The following is a 16,377-nucleotide window of genomic DNA, read 5'->3' on the forward strand; positions in this document are numbered from 1 at the left end:
GAAAAAAGAAATTCCAATTCTTTGTCGGTCAGCTATATATATAGAAAATTATTCAAAACACCCACTCCAATATTATACCCAACAACTCCACTTTCTTTAAACCACAAGTCCATTTTCTTTTTCATGTAAAAAGTTGATAAGGAGTTTCTAGCCTTTTGTAAATATTGACAACAATTTTTCTCTAACTAAACATATCAGCTTCACCAACTTGTAGGGCAAAACATGGGCTATGAATCTGACTTTCTGAAATTAACCATAGTTGGTATTAACCATAGTTCTCAGTTCAGATGACACAGGAAGCTGCAGTTAAGCAGAAGTGGATGATTCCAAACTCCTCCTCTGGACTGCATTTCTGTCAAAACTATGATATACTGCAAAGTATGAACATAGCTGTTTGAATCACAGGAATGACTAACAGAACATGCATTTTATTAAAAGATTTCTATACCGTAAATGTGGGACGCGGGTGGCGCTGTGGGTTAAACCACAGAGCCTAGGACTTGCCAATCAGAAGGTCGGTGGTTTGAATCCCCGTGACGGGGTGAGCTCCCGTTGCTCGGTCCCACCTCCTGCCAACCTAGCAGTTTGAAAGCACGTCAAGTGCAAGTAGATAAATAGGTACCACTCCGGTGGGAAGGTAAATGGCGTTTCCGTGCGCTGCTCTGGTTCGCCAGAAGCGACTTAAGTCATGCTGTCCACATGACCTGGAAACTGTACGCTGGCTCCCTCGGCCAATAAAGCGAGATGAGTGCCGCAACCCCAGAGTCAGTCACGACTGGACCTAATGGTCAGGGGTCCCTTTACCTTTACCTATACCGTAAACACAGATATGTGCTACCAACTCTTCATCCTTAGATATAAGGAAATAAGCACGAAAATTCAGCGATAGGGAAGTGTATTGTTTTTCCTAAGCATGTATTTAGAGGGTTTTCCCAGGAAACTACTGTCAGGTACACTACAAGGTGTACTGAGAAGGGAAACCCTCCCACATTTCAGTTGATCCTGTCCATTTTTCCCTCCTAGATTCACTGGTACATGGTCTCTGGTCACTTTTCCCAAAGGAAATGTGTCCCTCAGCTCTGAAATGTTGCTTACCCTTGTCAAAGCCATCCAACAGGGGATTTTTTTATAACTGAAGGAAGAGTCTTGCTTCCAGATAGCCTTACTGGCATTGATTCTTGACACAGTTGTAAGCAGGGTGGATTTGATTTAAACCAAATCAATTTAAATCACAATTTAAATCACTAGTCAGTAAGACTTTATTTTATTTTATTTTTACAGAAGACTCATTCTTGCTGGTATCATCTTAATATTTACAACCAAAGGAAGGTTTTATTTTTGGAAGAATAAATTTTCAGAGTAGTTTTTACAGTTATATAAAAAATTATGGATTTGGTTATAACTATTAGAAATACATAGACACATAATTATGAAATCATTGTGAAATTTAATATGTTAAAATAATGAGAAATTATTGTGAGGTTGAATAAAGAGGCTAAATAAAAGGTCATGCTCAATCTCTACCCACAAATCCCCCAGCCTCCACCAGCATCTGGCAGTGCTTTAAGCGAGCAGAGAAATTAAAAGTTGACAATTGGGCGAGGCTTCCTCCAAAACCTCTTAATCAGCTCTTGGCAGAGACGCTCAGTCGTGTCAGACACTTGCAGATTTGAGGAAAGGTTGACCTTTTACCTTGTCATGACTTAGACTCCTTTTCCTATCCCAGATCAGATAACAAGGTGGCTTCTCGTGTCAGCACCATACAATGTTTCTTGTGCTAGCACAGGGATCAGCATAAGTCTCTCAAATGCACAAGAAGAAGAAGAAGAAGAAGAAGAAGAGGAGGAGTTTGGATTTGATATCCCGCCTTTCACTCCCTTTAAGGAGTCTCAAAGCGGCTAACATTCTCCTTTCCCTTCCTCCCCCACAACAAACATTCTGTGAGGTGAGTGGGGCTGAGAGAAGTGTAACTGGCCCAAGGTCACCCAGCAGCTGCATGTGGAGGAGCGGAGACGCGAACCCGGTTACCCAGATTACGTGACTACCGCTCTTAACCACTACACCACACTGGCTCTCAACTACACCCCTTGGGCACCATAACTATAAAACAATGCAGTTTTCAAGTTATAATACTGTCACCTGCTCCAAGACGTCTACATGTTTGCTGGTACAATGCAGAGCAGGCGCGGCAACTCCTAGGAGAGTTCCTCACCATAAGAACATAAGAATACGCTTGTAGGATCAGGCCAGCAGTCCACCGGTTCTAGCATCCTGTTCTCACAGTGCCACAACAGCAGTCTCCCCTCTTGGGGTTTCCAGCTACTCAATATTATCTTTCCACAAGGGCCAACACTGATGCCGAAATCCAGCATCGCCTGAGCTCTGCAAGTGCAGCTTTATCCCCACTGAAGTGCAGAGTGTTTGAGGACCGGGACATTCACAGGGAAACCAAAATGCTTGTTTACAAAGCTATTGTACTACCAACATTACTGTATGCTTGTGAAACATGGACCACTTATAAACGCCATCTCCAACTCCTCGAAAGATTCCATCAACGGTGTCTCCAAAAATTTTTACACATCACTTGGGAAGATAGGAGAACTAATGCCAGTGTACTGGAAGAAGCAAAGATCACCAGTGTCAGAGCGATGATTCTTCAACATCAATTTCGTTGGACAGGCCATGTTGTGTGGAGCCCTGATTATCGTCTTCCAAAGCAACTGCTCTATTCTGAACTTCAAAATGGAAAGCGTAATGCTGGTGGTTAACAAAGAGGTTTAAAGACTCCCTCAAGACAAATCTAAAAAAATGTAGTATAAACATCAACAACTGGGAAACACTGGCCTGAGAGCGCTCCAATTGGAGAACAGCCTTTACCAAATGTGTCATGGACTTTGAAGATGCTTGAGCTCAGGACGAAAAGGAGAAACGTGCTAAGAGGAAGGCACATTCAGCAAACCCTCACCATGATCAACTCCCGCCCAGAAACCTATGTCCCCACTGTGGAAGGACATGTGGATCCAGAACTGGCATCCACGGTCACTTATGGCTCACTGTTAAAACTGTGTTTATGGAAGAGAACCTTACTCAGCTACAAGTAATTGCCAAAGAAGAAGATTTGGGAGCATCTGATTCTGACCATGGTGTGAAGTGAACAGAGAATCACCAGTCCTTCTTCAGACCTTTTTAAATATTTCCCAAGCATTCATGCCCTATCAGTGTCTCTGCTAGTTTACAGTCATACAAAGAACAACAGCTTTAATGACAGCATGGTATTGGTAAAGTATAGCGGGAGGGCAATTTAAAATTGCCCTGTGTGCTTTAAACATTATTTTCCACCAAACAAGATAACTGGCTTGTTTTATCAAGGCACTTAATTGCAACACTTGTTTAAAATCCTGGGATGTGTGTATTTATATTATGGGGAACTCAACATTGAAAAGGCAGGCCATTACTTTCCCCTGTGTGATTATCGGAGCTATTTTGCACGATGATTATAATTATAGTTTCCCTCCAATTCTCAGGATTGTTTGTTGACCCTGAAATAAGGAGGAGGAGTGGTTGTTTGATGGAGAATGTGCAGCTATGCAGCGGTGTAAGCCCTTGTTCCCTGTACCAGATGTGAAGATTTAGTGCCATAATGAGAAGAGATTGTGTATAAACATGCACTGCGGAGTCAAATATTGAGGTCAGAAGTGCAGTACGTGTGCATATTGTATATTATTTTAATTTTTAGCCCAGCTTTCTGCAACCACCTGCCCATGGTGACTTGTAACAGTTACAAAATACTTTTAATAATATTATCAAAAGCACAAAACAAGTACCCCCAAAAGCAAGAGCAGGAAAAAACGGCAGTTGATGCAAAACCACTATCACTCTTTGCCTCCCACCGATGAGCAACTGAGATACAGCGACAAAATTCTGTCTCGATACTTTTCATTCATTCAGCTCAATGGGAAGAGGAGAGCTGAGCCGCCGTGTAATATGTGGTCTCATTCAAATGCATTTATTTACTAAGGATCTCCTGAGGCTCTGGGATGGTACAGTATCAGTGAACAATTGCATCAAAAGGGTTGTCAGGATTTACTTCTTGCCTGTACTTCCAAATTCTTAATGGGCACCTGTGAGATCGTACGGCACATATGGTGGTGGAGACAGGTTGGTTCATATTGACACCAATGTGTGGCTGATGGTTGGGTACTATTTGCTCACTTAAAAAGCAGTCCTTATAGTTAAAGCTATGGTTTTCCCAGTAGTGATGTATGGAAGTGAAAGCTGGACCATAAAGAAGGCTGACCGCCGAAGAATTGATGCTTTTGAATTATGGTGCTGGAGGAGAATCTTGAGAGTCCCATGGACTGCAAGAAGATCAAACCTCTTCATTCTTAAGGAAATCAGCCCTGAGTGCTCACTGGAAGGACAGATCATGAAGCTGAGACTCCAATACTTTGGCCATCTCATGAGAAGAGAAGACTCCCTGGAAAAGACCCTTATGTTGGGAAAGATGGAGGGCACAAGGAGAAGGGGACGACAGAGGATGAGATGGTTGGACAGTGTTCTCGAAGCTACCAGCATGAGTCTGACCAAACTGCGGGAGGCAGTGGAAGACAGGAGTGCCTGGCGTGCTCTGGTCCATGGTGTCACAAAGAGTCGGACACGACTAAACAACAACAACAACAACAACAACAACAACAAAGCAGTGTTTTGTTTTCCAGTCTCTTTAAACTGGAGGAGGACCTGGGAAACCTGACTGGGTTGCCTGTGGGCTGAACCCAGCAATGAGCTGGATGAAAATAAATGCTGTGAAAGAGAAACAGAGAAGCAGAAGTGATAAATAATAGACTTGGAGATGGAATCATAGAACTGTAGAGCTGGAAGGAACCACAAGTGTCCCTGCAATGCAGGAATTGTTCACCCAACACAGGGCTCAAACTCACAACCCTGAGATTAAGAGTCTCGTTCTCTCCCAACTGAGCTACCTCAGGCTTGCATGGAAGGCCGAGAAGAGTGTTTTCTTTCACATATCTTGCTTGGGTGTCTGGGACCTTGCTGAGGACGGCTGCACTGAGGAAGAATGGTGGGGGTCACCCCCTCCCCCTGATCCTGAATCTTCCCAGGAAGAGGAGGACAGCATAGATTTGGAACAGTGGTTTGCAGAGGGGCACAGTTCAGAAGGCAGAAGCTGGGAAATACTGGATGGGGAACTTCTAGCAGAAGAAACACTGGAAGAGAGAGAGTTAACAGATTCACAGTCTCTGGACACAGTCCCCCCTCCTTCTCCAAAGACACACAGAGCTCAGAAAGTGTTAGAACAAAAAGCACAGAGGGTGCAAATTCAGATTACAAAATGCAGGAGTGATGTAGATTAATAGGGACGGAGGAGGGGGAGTGACCCTTAATTGGGAGCACCGCCATTTCTAGAAGATGTGCTCTTTGTTTTCTCACTGCAATTATTAAAGATTCTAAATGGTAAGGTGTTCCTTTTGTTTGATCTCTTATCCACTGACATGGGGGAAGAAGCCTGACATTGGGCCACTCCCATTGCAGCAATGGATGAACTGAAGAGTGGAGGCAATGGTTCCCCTGACCCATAACTCTTTGACCAAGTAGCTGTGGTGGCAAGTTGAGTGACTGGATCCCTGGATCACCTTTCCCCCTCACACAATCGTTAGTAGCAGAACCGAGATTCCTCCACCCTCTGGCTGTGTTGAACATCCCAGTGCCTGGGGACACGAACTCTGAAAGTTCAACCACGTGACCGTAAGACAGAAGAACTGCACTGCACTTAATATCTATGACACAGTGGAATGACAGGTCAGACCAGAGCCCAAAACGTGAGGAAGGTTTGGAGTTCTTTTGTGAAAATCTGGATTTAATTTCTTCCTCCGCCAGTTCTGTCCCTTGCCACTTGGCAAGAATGATTTTTGCTTCCCGTATTTTGAATAGAACTAAAAATACCACAGTTGCCTTTGTTTAACAAACAAAAAGCAGCAATCTGCATATGCGAAGTCTGCCAAGACATTTTTGGTTTTGCATCAGCATCTTCAACGGTGCCAGCGCAGCAACTCTGCAAAGGGTTTGTCATTGCCGCAAAGTCACTTGGATACAGACATATCAAGGGGAACAGTTATGTTTATACATACAGTGTGTGTGACTTAAAATAAATACACATGGTGAAAGCGAATCTTGCAAAAAGACCAGACTAAGTTTTTTTCCTTAATTGCTGTAATTATTGCAGGAATTACATAAGCAAAACAAAATGCTAATTAAGGTTTATCTAAGTAAGGTTTATCTTTTGCCAGACAGCTAAGCATTGTCCTGCTAAGAATTCATGATCCCTGAGGATGGTTCCTTACCAGTAAAACACTAGTAAGACCAGCAATATAACCTTGCAGTGTGCAGCTGTTTTTGTACAGGGATCTGCCTGGCTGGCCCCAAATATGGTAATATTGCAATACCAAAGTTGTGAAACCTCCTGATCAATTTGGTTGCCGTCTTCCGCACTTTTCCCAGCTTTGCAATATCCATTTTGAGATGCAGCAACCAAAGCTGTACACGGTATTCCAAGTGCAATCGCAACATAGAAATATGAAAGTAAAATGCCTGTTATATTTCCGGTTCACTCATTAGGAATACTAATTCTGCTCCTCGGTGGACAAGGGACAATATTTGACTTGGATCATGATGTGACCTCTTGCTGTTGGTTCTTTAGTACGGTGTTTTCCAAACTTGGGTCTTCAGCTGTTTTGGGACTACAATTCCCATCATCCCTGGCCACTGGTCTTGCTAGCTAGGGATGATGGGAGTTGTAGTCCAAAAACAGCTGGAGACCCAAGTTTGGGAAACACTGCTTTAACATATCAACTGTACAGACACACAAGGAAAATGGTATAAACGAACCCAGATGTAATTCAGTTTACATTTACGTATGGCTATTTACTGGGGGGGGGGGGGTTGCTTTACTCCTAGGCTGGTACACATTACCATTTTACTCTGGCTCCAGTAGATTTCCACCATTGGCATTTGAAGCCATATGCACATGATGTTAGCCACAAACCAAATCTACCCTGTAGTATCTTAATCCAGTTTGATGTGTTTTCCCTCAAGCCAGCTTTCATTCAGTTTGCAAATGCAAGCCATGTTCACTTAACATTTAAGCAGAGGTGTGTACATTTGAGATAGCCATTGCAGATGTCCAGATGACAGCTTCAGCTCATCATTATCATCATCTATGTATGGAGGTGAGAGCTGGACCATAAAGAAGGCTGATCACCAAAGAATTGATGCTTTTGAATTATGGTGCTGGAGGAGACTCTTGAGAGTCCCATGGACTGCAAGAAGATCAAACCTATCCATTCTGAAGGAAATCAGCCCTGAGTGCTCACTGGAAGGACAGATCCTGAAGCTGAGACTCCAATACTTTGGCCACCTCATGAGAAGAGAAGACTCCCTGGAAAAGACCCTGATGTTGGGAAAGATTGAGGACAAAAGGAGAAGGGAACGACAGAGGACGAGATAGTTGGGCAGTGTTCTCGAAGCTACCAACATGAATTTGACCAAACTGCGGGAGGCAGTGGAAGACAGGAGTGCTTGGTGTGCTTTGGTCCATGGGGTCACGAAGAGTTGGACATGACTAAACGACTAAACAACAACAAATTATTTATACTCCATCCATCTGGCTGGGTTTCCCCAGCCACTCTGAGCAGCTCCCAACAAAATATTAAAAACACGATAAAACATCAAACATTAAAAACTTCCCTAAGCAGGGCTGCCTTCAGATGTCTTCTAAAAGTCACATCGTTGTTTATTTTCTTAACATCTGATGGGAAGGCGTTCCACAGGGCGGGCGCCACTACCGAGAAGGCCCTCTGCCTGGTTCCCTGTAACCTCACTCCTCTCAGTGAGGGAACCGTCAGAAGGCCCTCGGAGCTGGACCTCAGTGTCCAGGCTGGATGATGGGGGCGGAGACGCTCCTTCAGGTATACTGGGACGAGGCCATATAGGGCTTTAAAGGTCAGCACCAACACTTTGAATTGTGCTTGGAAACGTGCTGGGAGCCAATGTAGGTCTTTCAAGACTGGTGTTATATGGTCTCAGCAGCCACTCCCAGTCACCAGTCTAGCTGCTCAGGAGTGTGGGGAGGTGGCAGCAGTGCTTGGGGGCACAGGGAAGCCGAACGGGCAACACGCATTGGGTGTAGCCGTCCCTGCTTTCTGCCTGGTGTGCACAGCAGCATGCAAATGCAACTTGAAGCACAATGTGTGTGGGGAAACCTTGCTGTGTTTTAAACCCCTAATGCGTACATACCCTTAGCTACACTAGCAACCAAGTTCCCCTTGAAGTTTCTGGAGCCGTTCCCTTTGTGCTATTATAAATACATAAGAGCGAAATCACGGAGAATGTAAACTTGGCGGGGCATCCAAACGACAACAAAACAACCAAGACTCTCATGGAGTCAGGCTCTTTTATGGGATGCAAGTCCATCTCTCAGTTGTCCACCCTTTTCTCATAAGCGTATCTAAACTTAAATAACGAGGACCCTACATTTACGAGAGCAATTAGTCTTTGTTTAGAAAGGCCTATTTGTCTGTCTCCTATATTTTTTAGTGTTTCCCAAACCCCTTTTCTTTGCCTAAAGCAAACAATTCACTGTTTGGATTTTTAATTGAGAGCTGGCCACAACCCATGTTTGTTTCATGTAAGGAAATCTCTTTTCACATACAAAATGATGTGGAGATATTGAATTTTCATGAGACCTGGAATGCCAGCTTTATGAGGAGAGACTATAAGAGAACATATGTTTCTGACTCAGGCATTTGCAAGGGTTTTCGTTTGCAGCTTCACTGAAAGAAGGGGATAAGGATGTTTCGTTTAGCAACTTGGCCTGGGAGATAAGCACTCTGACCCAGAAAGTGCCCTGACACACAAAAGCAGCTCCTGGACTTCTCGTCGCCATCAGGACTTCACCAAACTGGTGAGCTTTGACAGTCATGCAGAAAGTTCCATGTTTCACTGTGAAACACTTTTGCTTTTTATTTTTTAACCAAAACAGAGAGACACAAATATTAAAAGGGATTCTGTGCTTCTCATCCAAGTCTTGGGACATTATGCAAAGAAATGTGGGGAAGCCACAAACATCTGGTGCATGAAGTCTTAAGAGACCTGAGTTGGGGTGGAAGGAGGATGAGCAGGGCACATAATAATAATAATAATAATAATAATAATAATAATAATAATAATAATAATAATTTATTATTTGTACCCCGCCCATCTGGCTGGGTTTCCCCAGCTACTCTGGGTGGCTTCCATAGAAACAAAAAATACAGTAAAATATCACAGATTAAAAACTTCCCTGAACAGGGCTGCCTTAAGATGTCTTCTAAATGTCAGGTAGTTATTTATCGCTTTGACATCTGCTGGGAGAGCGTTCCACAGGGCGGGCGCCACTACTGAGAAGGCCCTCTGCCTGGTTCCCTGTAGCTTTGCTTCTCGCAATGAGGGAACCGCCAGAAGGCCCTCAGAGCTGGACCTCAGTGTCCGGGCAGAATGATGGGGGTGGAGACGCTCCTTCAGGTATACTGGGCCGAGGCCGTTTAGGGCTTTAAAGGTCAACACCAGCACTTTGAATTGTGCTTGGAAACGTACTGGGAGCCAATGCAGGTCTTTCAAGACCGGTGTTATGTGGTCTCGGCGGCCGCCCCCAGTCACCAGTCTAGCTGCCGCATTCTGGATTAGTTGTAGTTTCCGAGTCACCTTCAAAGGTAGCCCCACGTAGAGCACATTGCAGTAGTCCAAGCGGAAGATAACTAGAGCATGCACCACTCTGGCGAGACAGTCCGCGGGCAGGTAGGGTCTCAGCCTGCGTACCAGGTGGAGTTGGTAGACAGCTGCCCTGGACACAGAATTGACCTGCGCCTCCATGGACAGCTGTGAGTCCAAAATGACTCCCAGGCTGTGCACCTGGTCCTTCAGGGGCACAGTTACCCTATTCAGGACCAGGGAGACCTCCACACCAGCCCGCCCACTGTCCCCCAAAAACAGTACTTCTGTCTTGTCAGGATTCAACTTCAATCCATTAGCCGCCATCCATCCTCCAACCGCCTCCAGGCACTCACACAGGACCTTCACCGCCTTCACTGGTTCTGATTTGAAAGAGAGGTAGAGCACAGTTGCATAAACATAGGAACCCCAAAACTGCCCTGACCGGGAGTGTTAGCTTGGCTCCGTGACCATGAGTGCCCAGGGCCGTGGGTGCCATGAGGTGTGCATGGCCCTGGCGCCAGAATTTGTGGGTGCCCAGCCCCTTCATAGAAAATTTTGTGGGTGCTTGGGGATCCAGGGCCCCAGGCAGCTGGCACCTATGGCCCTGACCAAAAAGAAAACAGCAGTGTCAGTTGAGGAGTTCAGGAATAATAATAATAATAATAATAATAATAATAATAATAATAATTATTATTATTATTATTATTATTATTATTATTATTATATCTTGCTGGGTTTCCCCAGCCACTCTGGGCAGCTTACAACATATATAAAAACACAAACATTAAAAAACAAAATATCCTATACAAACAGTAAACAAACCAATATATCAATAGAAACCAATAACAAAAATAATGACAATAATAACAGTTTAGGTAAAGGTAAAGGGACCCCTGACCATTAGGTCCAGTCGTGGCTGACTCTGGGGTTGCGGCGCTCATCTCACTTTATTGGCCGAGGGAGCTGGTGTACAGCTTCTGGGTCATGTGGCCAGCAGGACTAAGCCGCTTCTGGCGAACCAGAGCAGTGCATGGAAACGCCGTTTACCTTCCCGCCAGAGCTGTACCTATTTATCTACTTGCACTTTGACGTGCTTTTGAACTGCTAGGTGGGCAGGAACAGGGACCGAGCAACGGGAGCTCACCCTGTCGTGGGGATTCGAACCGCCAACCTTCTGATCGGCAAGTCCTAGGCTTTGTGGTTTAACCCACAGCGCCACCCGCATCCCCTAATAACAGTTTAAATATACCCAAATTAAAATAACCACCAACCCCAACTAAATATTTAACCAACACCAACCCGACAAAAAAGGAACAGAGGAACCAAAATTAGAACAGTTTGAAGCATTTTAAAATATTTTAGCAATTTGCCCCAACACAAGAGTTGTTCCAGCAGTGTCCCTTTGGCATCCCAGGTGAGTCTGGGCTTCGCCACCTATGCCAGGTGGAAATAGGCCTTGCAGCAGGGAGCGGTCTTCTTTCCAGCAAGGAAATTAGTTGTGTGTCCTTGTTTCTCAATTTGACCCCTTTACATGGTTTTGTATGTTTTGTGGTGTTTTATGTATTGTGACTTGCCGTTATTTTTATTGATTATAGTTTAGTAATTATTTATTGTAGTTGTTTAATTATTATTCAATGATCTTCAATTTTATTATTATATTCAAAGAGATTGTTGAATATTGCTGGATCTGATATAAGTTGTTTATTTTCACGTTATGTTTTTATTGTGACCTTTTTGTATCGGATCAGGTTGTTATCAGGTGTGTGAACTACAGTATTTATTTTGTCTATTTCTTCAGCTTGCAAGCCACCTTGTGCATAGTGATATAGAAAGGCGGTATACAAATTAAAAGTGAAAGGAAACAAAAATGAAAATTTAAGAAAGATGCCGACAAGCTGGAACATGTGCAGAGGAGGGCAACTAAGATGATCAAGGGTCTGGAAACCGAGCCTTATGAGGAATGGTTGAAGGAGCTGGGCATGTTTAGCCTGGAAAAGAGGAGACTGAGAGGAGATATGATAGCTATCTTCAAATATCTCAAGGGCTGTCACATGGAAACAAGCAAACTTGTGTTCTCCTGCTCTGGAGGGTAGGACTCGAACCAATGGCTTCAAGTTACAAGAGAGGAGATTCCGACTAAACATTCGAAAAAACTTTCTGACAGTAAAAGCTGTTCAGCAGTGGAACAGACAACCATGGGAGGTTGTGCAATCTCCTTCCTTGGAGATTTTAAAGCAGAGGTTGGATGGCCATCTGTCATGGATGCTTTAGTTGAGATTCCTGTTATTAAACATACCAAGAAAAAAGCACACCAAGAACTCAGGCCAATGTAAGTTTCAATAGTGGGAGTGGTCCCTACTCGCAAATCAAGAGTCAATAGTAACAAAAACTAATCCGTTCAAAAGTATGTATTCTGACAAGGATTACAAACTCAAATAGAAATTACAAAAGATTACAAGGATTACAAGGATTACAAATTCTAACAGAGATTACAAATTCAAACTCATAAAAATATGTCTAACACAATAATTCGTTACAGAATTAGAGATAAGAGTTTATGAGTAGAGATAAGTTCATGTTAGTCCATAGTCAGATTCGTCATGGAGGTCTTAGTTTCAATCACTGAGCAGAAGTCAGAAGTCAATTATGGATTAGAAACCAGGACAGGGCCCTGTTTCGATGTACAGTGGTGCCCCGCAAGACGAATGCCTCGCAAGACGGAAAACCCGCTAGACGAAAGGGTTTTCCGTTTTGGAGGTGCTTCGCAAAACGAATTTGCTATGGGCTTGCTTTGCAAGACAAAAATGTCTTGCGATTCCTGGGGGTTTTTCCCCCCTCCCAGCCTTTTTCCCAAGCCCCTAAGCCACTTAACAGCTGTTCGCTAAGCCGCTGAACAGCTGATCTAAGGCGCTTATCAGCTGATCTAAGCCGCCAGTAGCCTTTTAGCAGCTAATCCGCTAATCCCTTAAACCTTTAATAGCCGCTAATAGCCTTTTAGCAGCTAATCCGCTAATCCCTTAAGCCTTTAATAGCCGCTAATAGCCGCTAAACCGCTAATAGCACTAATAGCGCTAATCCGCTAATGGGCTTGCTTCGCAAGACGAAAAAACCGCAAGACGAAGAGACTCGCGGAACGGATTATTTTCGTCTTGCGAGGCACCACTGTATTCTCCTTCATCAGCTAATTTTTAAAGGGTCGTGTAAGTTTGAAGACCTTCGGATAAATATATCCTGTTATTTTCTACGTTTCTCAAGGATAACAACTACGTGTGGGTAGATCAACGTGTATCTTGAGCTTTTCTGTGTGTACTGCTGCTCTCCGCAGGGCCTTTATCTCACGATACTGGCTAATAACAACTGTTGAAAGCAGCACTGTTTGCAAGCTACCTAACTTGCAATTTTCTTACAAGCACAATTGTTTCTTGGGTACACAGCTTTCGTCTTACAGCACAGTCCTTCGAGGAATAGCGAAGCTGCCCACACACTATTTCATGCCAGGAAAGGAGCAGTCCATTTATGTGCTGCAAGCTCTGAGGTAGACTATTCAGTGAATTGTTCGTGTTGACCTTTACGGATGACCTTTCTGACCAGCGCAGAAAGGTCAGGCCTATTCTTGACAACGAGACTTTAACAGCATTGCCGAGGAAAGCAACTGAGAAAACACAAGCATGTTTTGAACACTTCCCCATGTGGCTTGTTTAGGAGAGAGAAGAAGCCCACCTCTGATTCCTGGGATTTTTTTTTATTTCTAAGTGTTTTAAGCTCTGTGGTACTCTGCCGAGTTTGTGGAAATGTGCATTCAATTTCATTTTATCGCTCGTACTCTTTGAAGCCACTGGGATCTGCTTATCATTTGGGTAAAGTGAAGAGCAACTGTCCACATAAAGTCCCAAAGTTGCAGGCTATACCATGCTTAGACTATTCAAAAATATATACAGAAGCATTAACTGGGATATTGTCTCCATAAAGAGGCTTTACAACCAGTCCATCATTTTTATAGGTTGCAATCTAGTGTCGAACACTGTCAAGCTAAGTATAGTGGAAAGGAAGAGAGAATTTATAAACAATACTTAGATGCCATATATCTCGTTCTGAGTGTGGATCTGTATCTTTTTCGTTGGCGATCACTTGTAGCCGAATAAGATGATTGTCTTCCATAAACATGGTCTTAACAGTGAGTTCATAAGTGACTGTGGAGGCCAATTCTGGATCCACATGTCCCTTCACAGTGGGGACATAGGTTTCCAGGTGAGAGTTGATCACCGTGAGGGTTTGCCAAATGTGCCTTACTCTTAGCACGTTTCTCCTTTTCGTCTTCAAAGCACATAACACCTTTGGTAAAGGCTGTTCTCCAATTGGAGCGTTCACAGGCCAGTGTTTCCCAGTTGTCGGTGTTTATACTACATTTTTTTAAAGATTTGCCTTGAGAGAGTCTTTAAACCTCTTTTGTTGACCACCAGCATTACGTTTTCCATTTTTAAGTTCAGAATAGAGTAGGTGCTTTGGGAGACGATAATCAGGCATCCGCACAACATGACCAGTACAACAATCATAACAGAATAAACAAACTTATTCTGCTTCTCTCCTCCAAATATATAGATATGAGAGAGAGAGAGAGAGAGAGAGAGAGAGGTAGATAAAAAGGCTTTTTGACTCTATTTCACAAAGATGGCACCCCTCTGGTCTTGTATGGCCATGTTCATAATGGTATCCCTTTCTCTGCATTGATTTTACTTGAATCATATTGTTCTGAAATGTCAATCCAAATTAAGCCAACCCTATTTTAACCCTTACTATACCCAACTTAATTCTGTGGTTAGTTGCTTTGGGCTGCAATTTATGCATATATGATATCCAGACAACATGCTGGAGTTTATACACCACATTTTAATTAAAAAGTGAATAAATGGTGGAATTACACAATGGATATGACATTATCTTGCTTTCTATATGCTCTGTCTCACTCTGGAATTTTATAATATGCAAAGCACTCAGAGAAAGGTAGGTAGGCTTAGGCTGCAATTTGGAAAGCACTTACTAGGGAGTAAGCCTCATTGAACTCAGTGAGACACATTTCCAGGGAAACATGCATTGGATTGCACCCACAAATTTGCAAACTATCTGGCTTCATAAAAAGAAACATGTTGTATTATGGACAAGGAGCAGAAGAATAACACAAAGGAACATCAAGAATATAGAGAGCAGGGGACGATGGCGATATGTGAGCCAAAAACCTAAGATGTGAAAGACTATAATAGCCTTTAAAGTGTAATCCACGCTAATAGTCACACATCTGAGTATAGATGCACATTGTGTTTAAGTAGGTGGTCTCCCATTTAGTCAGAACCTGAACAAATAAAGGTTTTGTGTCTCCAGAGAGAAATCTTAAAACCCGGTCCAACACCTTAGAAGCAGCCAATGTAAAGAACTTTTGATCTGATCACAGCAGCAAAAGCACACTTTTGTTTTTCAAGCAGCTTTGCAACAGCCTAAGGAAACCTGGAGACTATGAAGCCATTAATTGTTGCAAACACAGGATTCCATGTGCAGCGCAGGTCACAGGTATGCAATCCACAAAATACGACACCTGTTGACAAACATGCATACAACACAGTCACAGCTAACATTGGGGAAGCGGGTGGCGCTGTGGTCTAAACTACTGAGCCTCTTGAGCTTGCCAATCAGAAGGTCGGCAGTTCGAATCCTCACGACAGGATGAGCTCCCGTTGCTCTGTCCCAGCTCCTGCCAACCTAGCAGTTTGGAAGTTCGCCAGTATAAGTAGATAAATAGGTACTGCTGTAGCGGGGAAGGTGAATGGCATTTCTGTGCGCTCTCGTTTCCGTCATGGTGTTCTGTTACACCAGAAGCAGTTTAGTCATGCTGGCCACATGATCTGGAAAGCTGTCTGTGGACAAACACCGGCTCCCTCGGCCTGAAAGTGAGATGAGCGCCGCAACCCCATAGTCGCCTTTGACTGGGCTTAACCATCCAGGGTTAATTTTGAAATGTTAGATTGATTGTAAAACCAATGAAATGTAGAAACTTGAATATATATATATATATATATATATATATATATATATATATATATATATATGGAAAAACTACGGATTAAGGCTGCATCACTCCCTACATTTTTTTCAAGTGTGTGTGCATCTAATATTTCTTTAAACATACAGTGGTACCTTGGGTTACAGGCGCTTCAGGCCAAATTGCGACCTGCGCGTGTGCAGACACAGAGCTGCAGGTTGTGAACACTGTGGGTTGCCAACGTGCCTCCTACACGGATCACGTTCACAAGCTGAGGTTCCACTGTACACCTAAAACTGAAGCATCACTCAAAAAGAAGTCTGGGTTTGACTTTTGAGGTAGCAGATTCCATTCCTCGAGCTTTGTCTCCAAGGCTTTTTTTTTTGAGAACTTACTAAAGGAGCAAATAAAAGTTCAGTTATGAATTTCAATAACGAGGGTGATTTATACCTCAGAAACATACGAAAAACCGGAGCTTTTCACTTCACCAGAACTTTGAAGCAGAGTCTTACTCAAAAATCCAAGCTGAGCAATTGGACGCAATCTCCTCAGGATAAGGGAACAGGATAGCAAATAGAGAAGAG

At 43.4% G+C, this 16,377-nt stretch overlaps 1 protein-coding gene across 3 annotated transcripts in view; it reads right to left on the reverse strand.

The window, feature by feature from the left end:
* FBXL7 (F-box and leucine rich repeat protein 7) overlaps positions 1-16,377 on the reverse strand; it is a 200,340-nt gene that overhangs the window by 15,188 nt on the left and 168,775 nt on the right. The gene's annotated exons all lie outside the window — the stretch shown is intronic.

Source organism: Podarcis tiliguerta (assembly GCF_965153285.1).
Source record: "Podarcis tiliguerta genome assembly, chromosome: 7".
Taxonomy (NCBI): domain Eukaryota; kingdom Metazoa; phylum Chordata; class Lepidosauria; order Squamata; family Lacertidae; genus Podarcis; species Podarcis tiliguerta.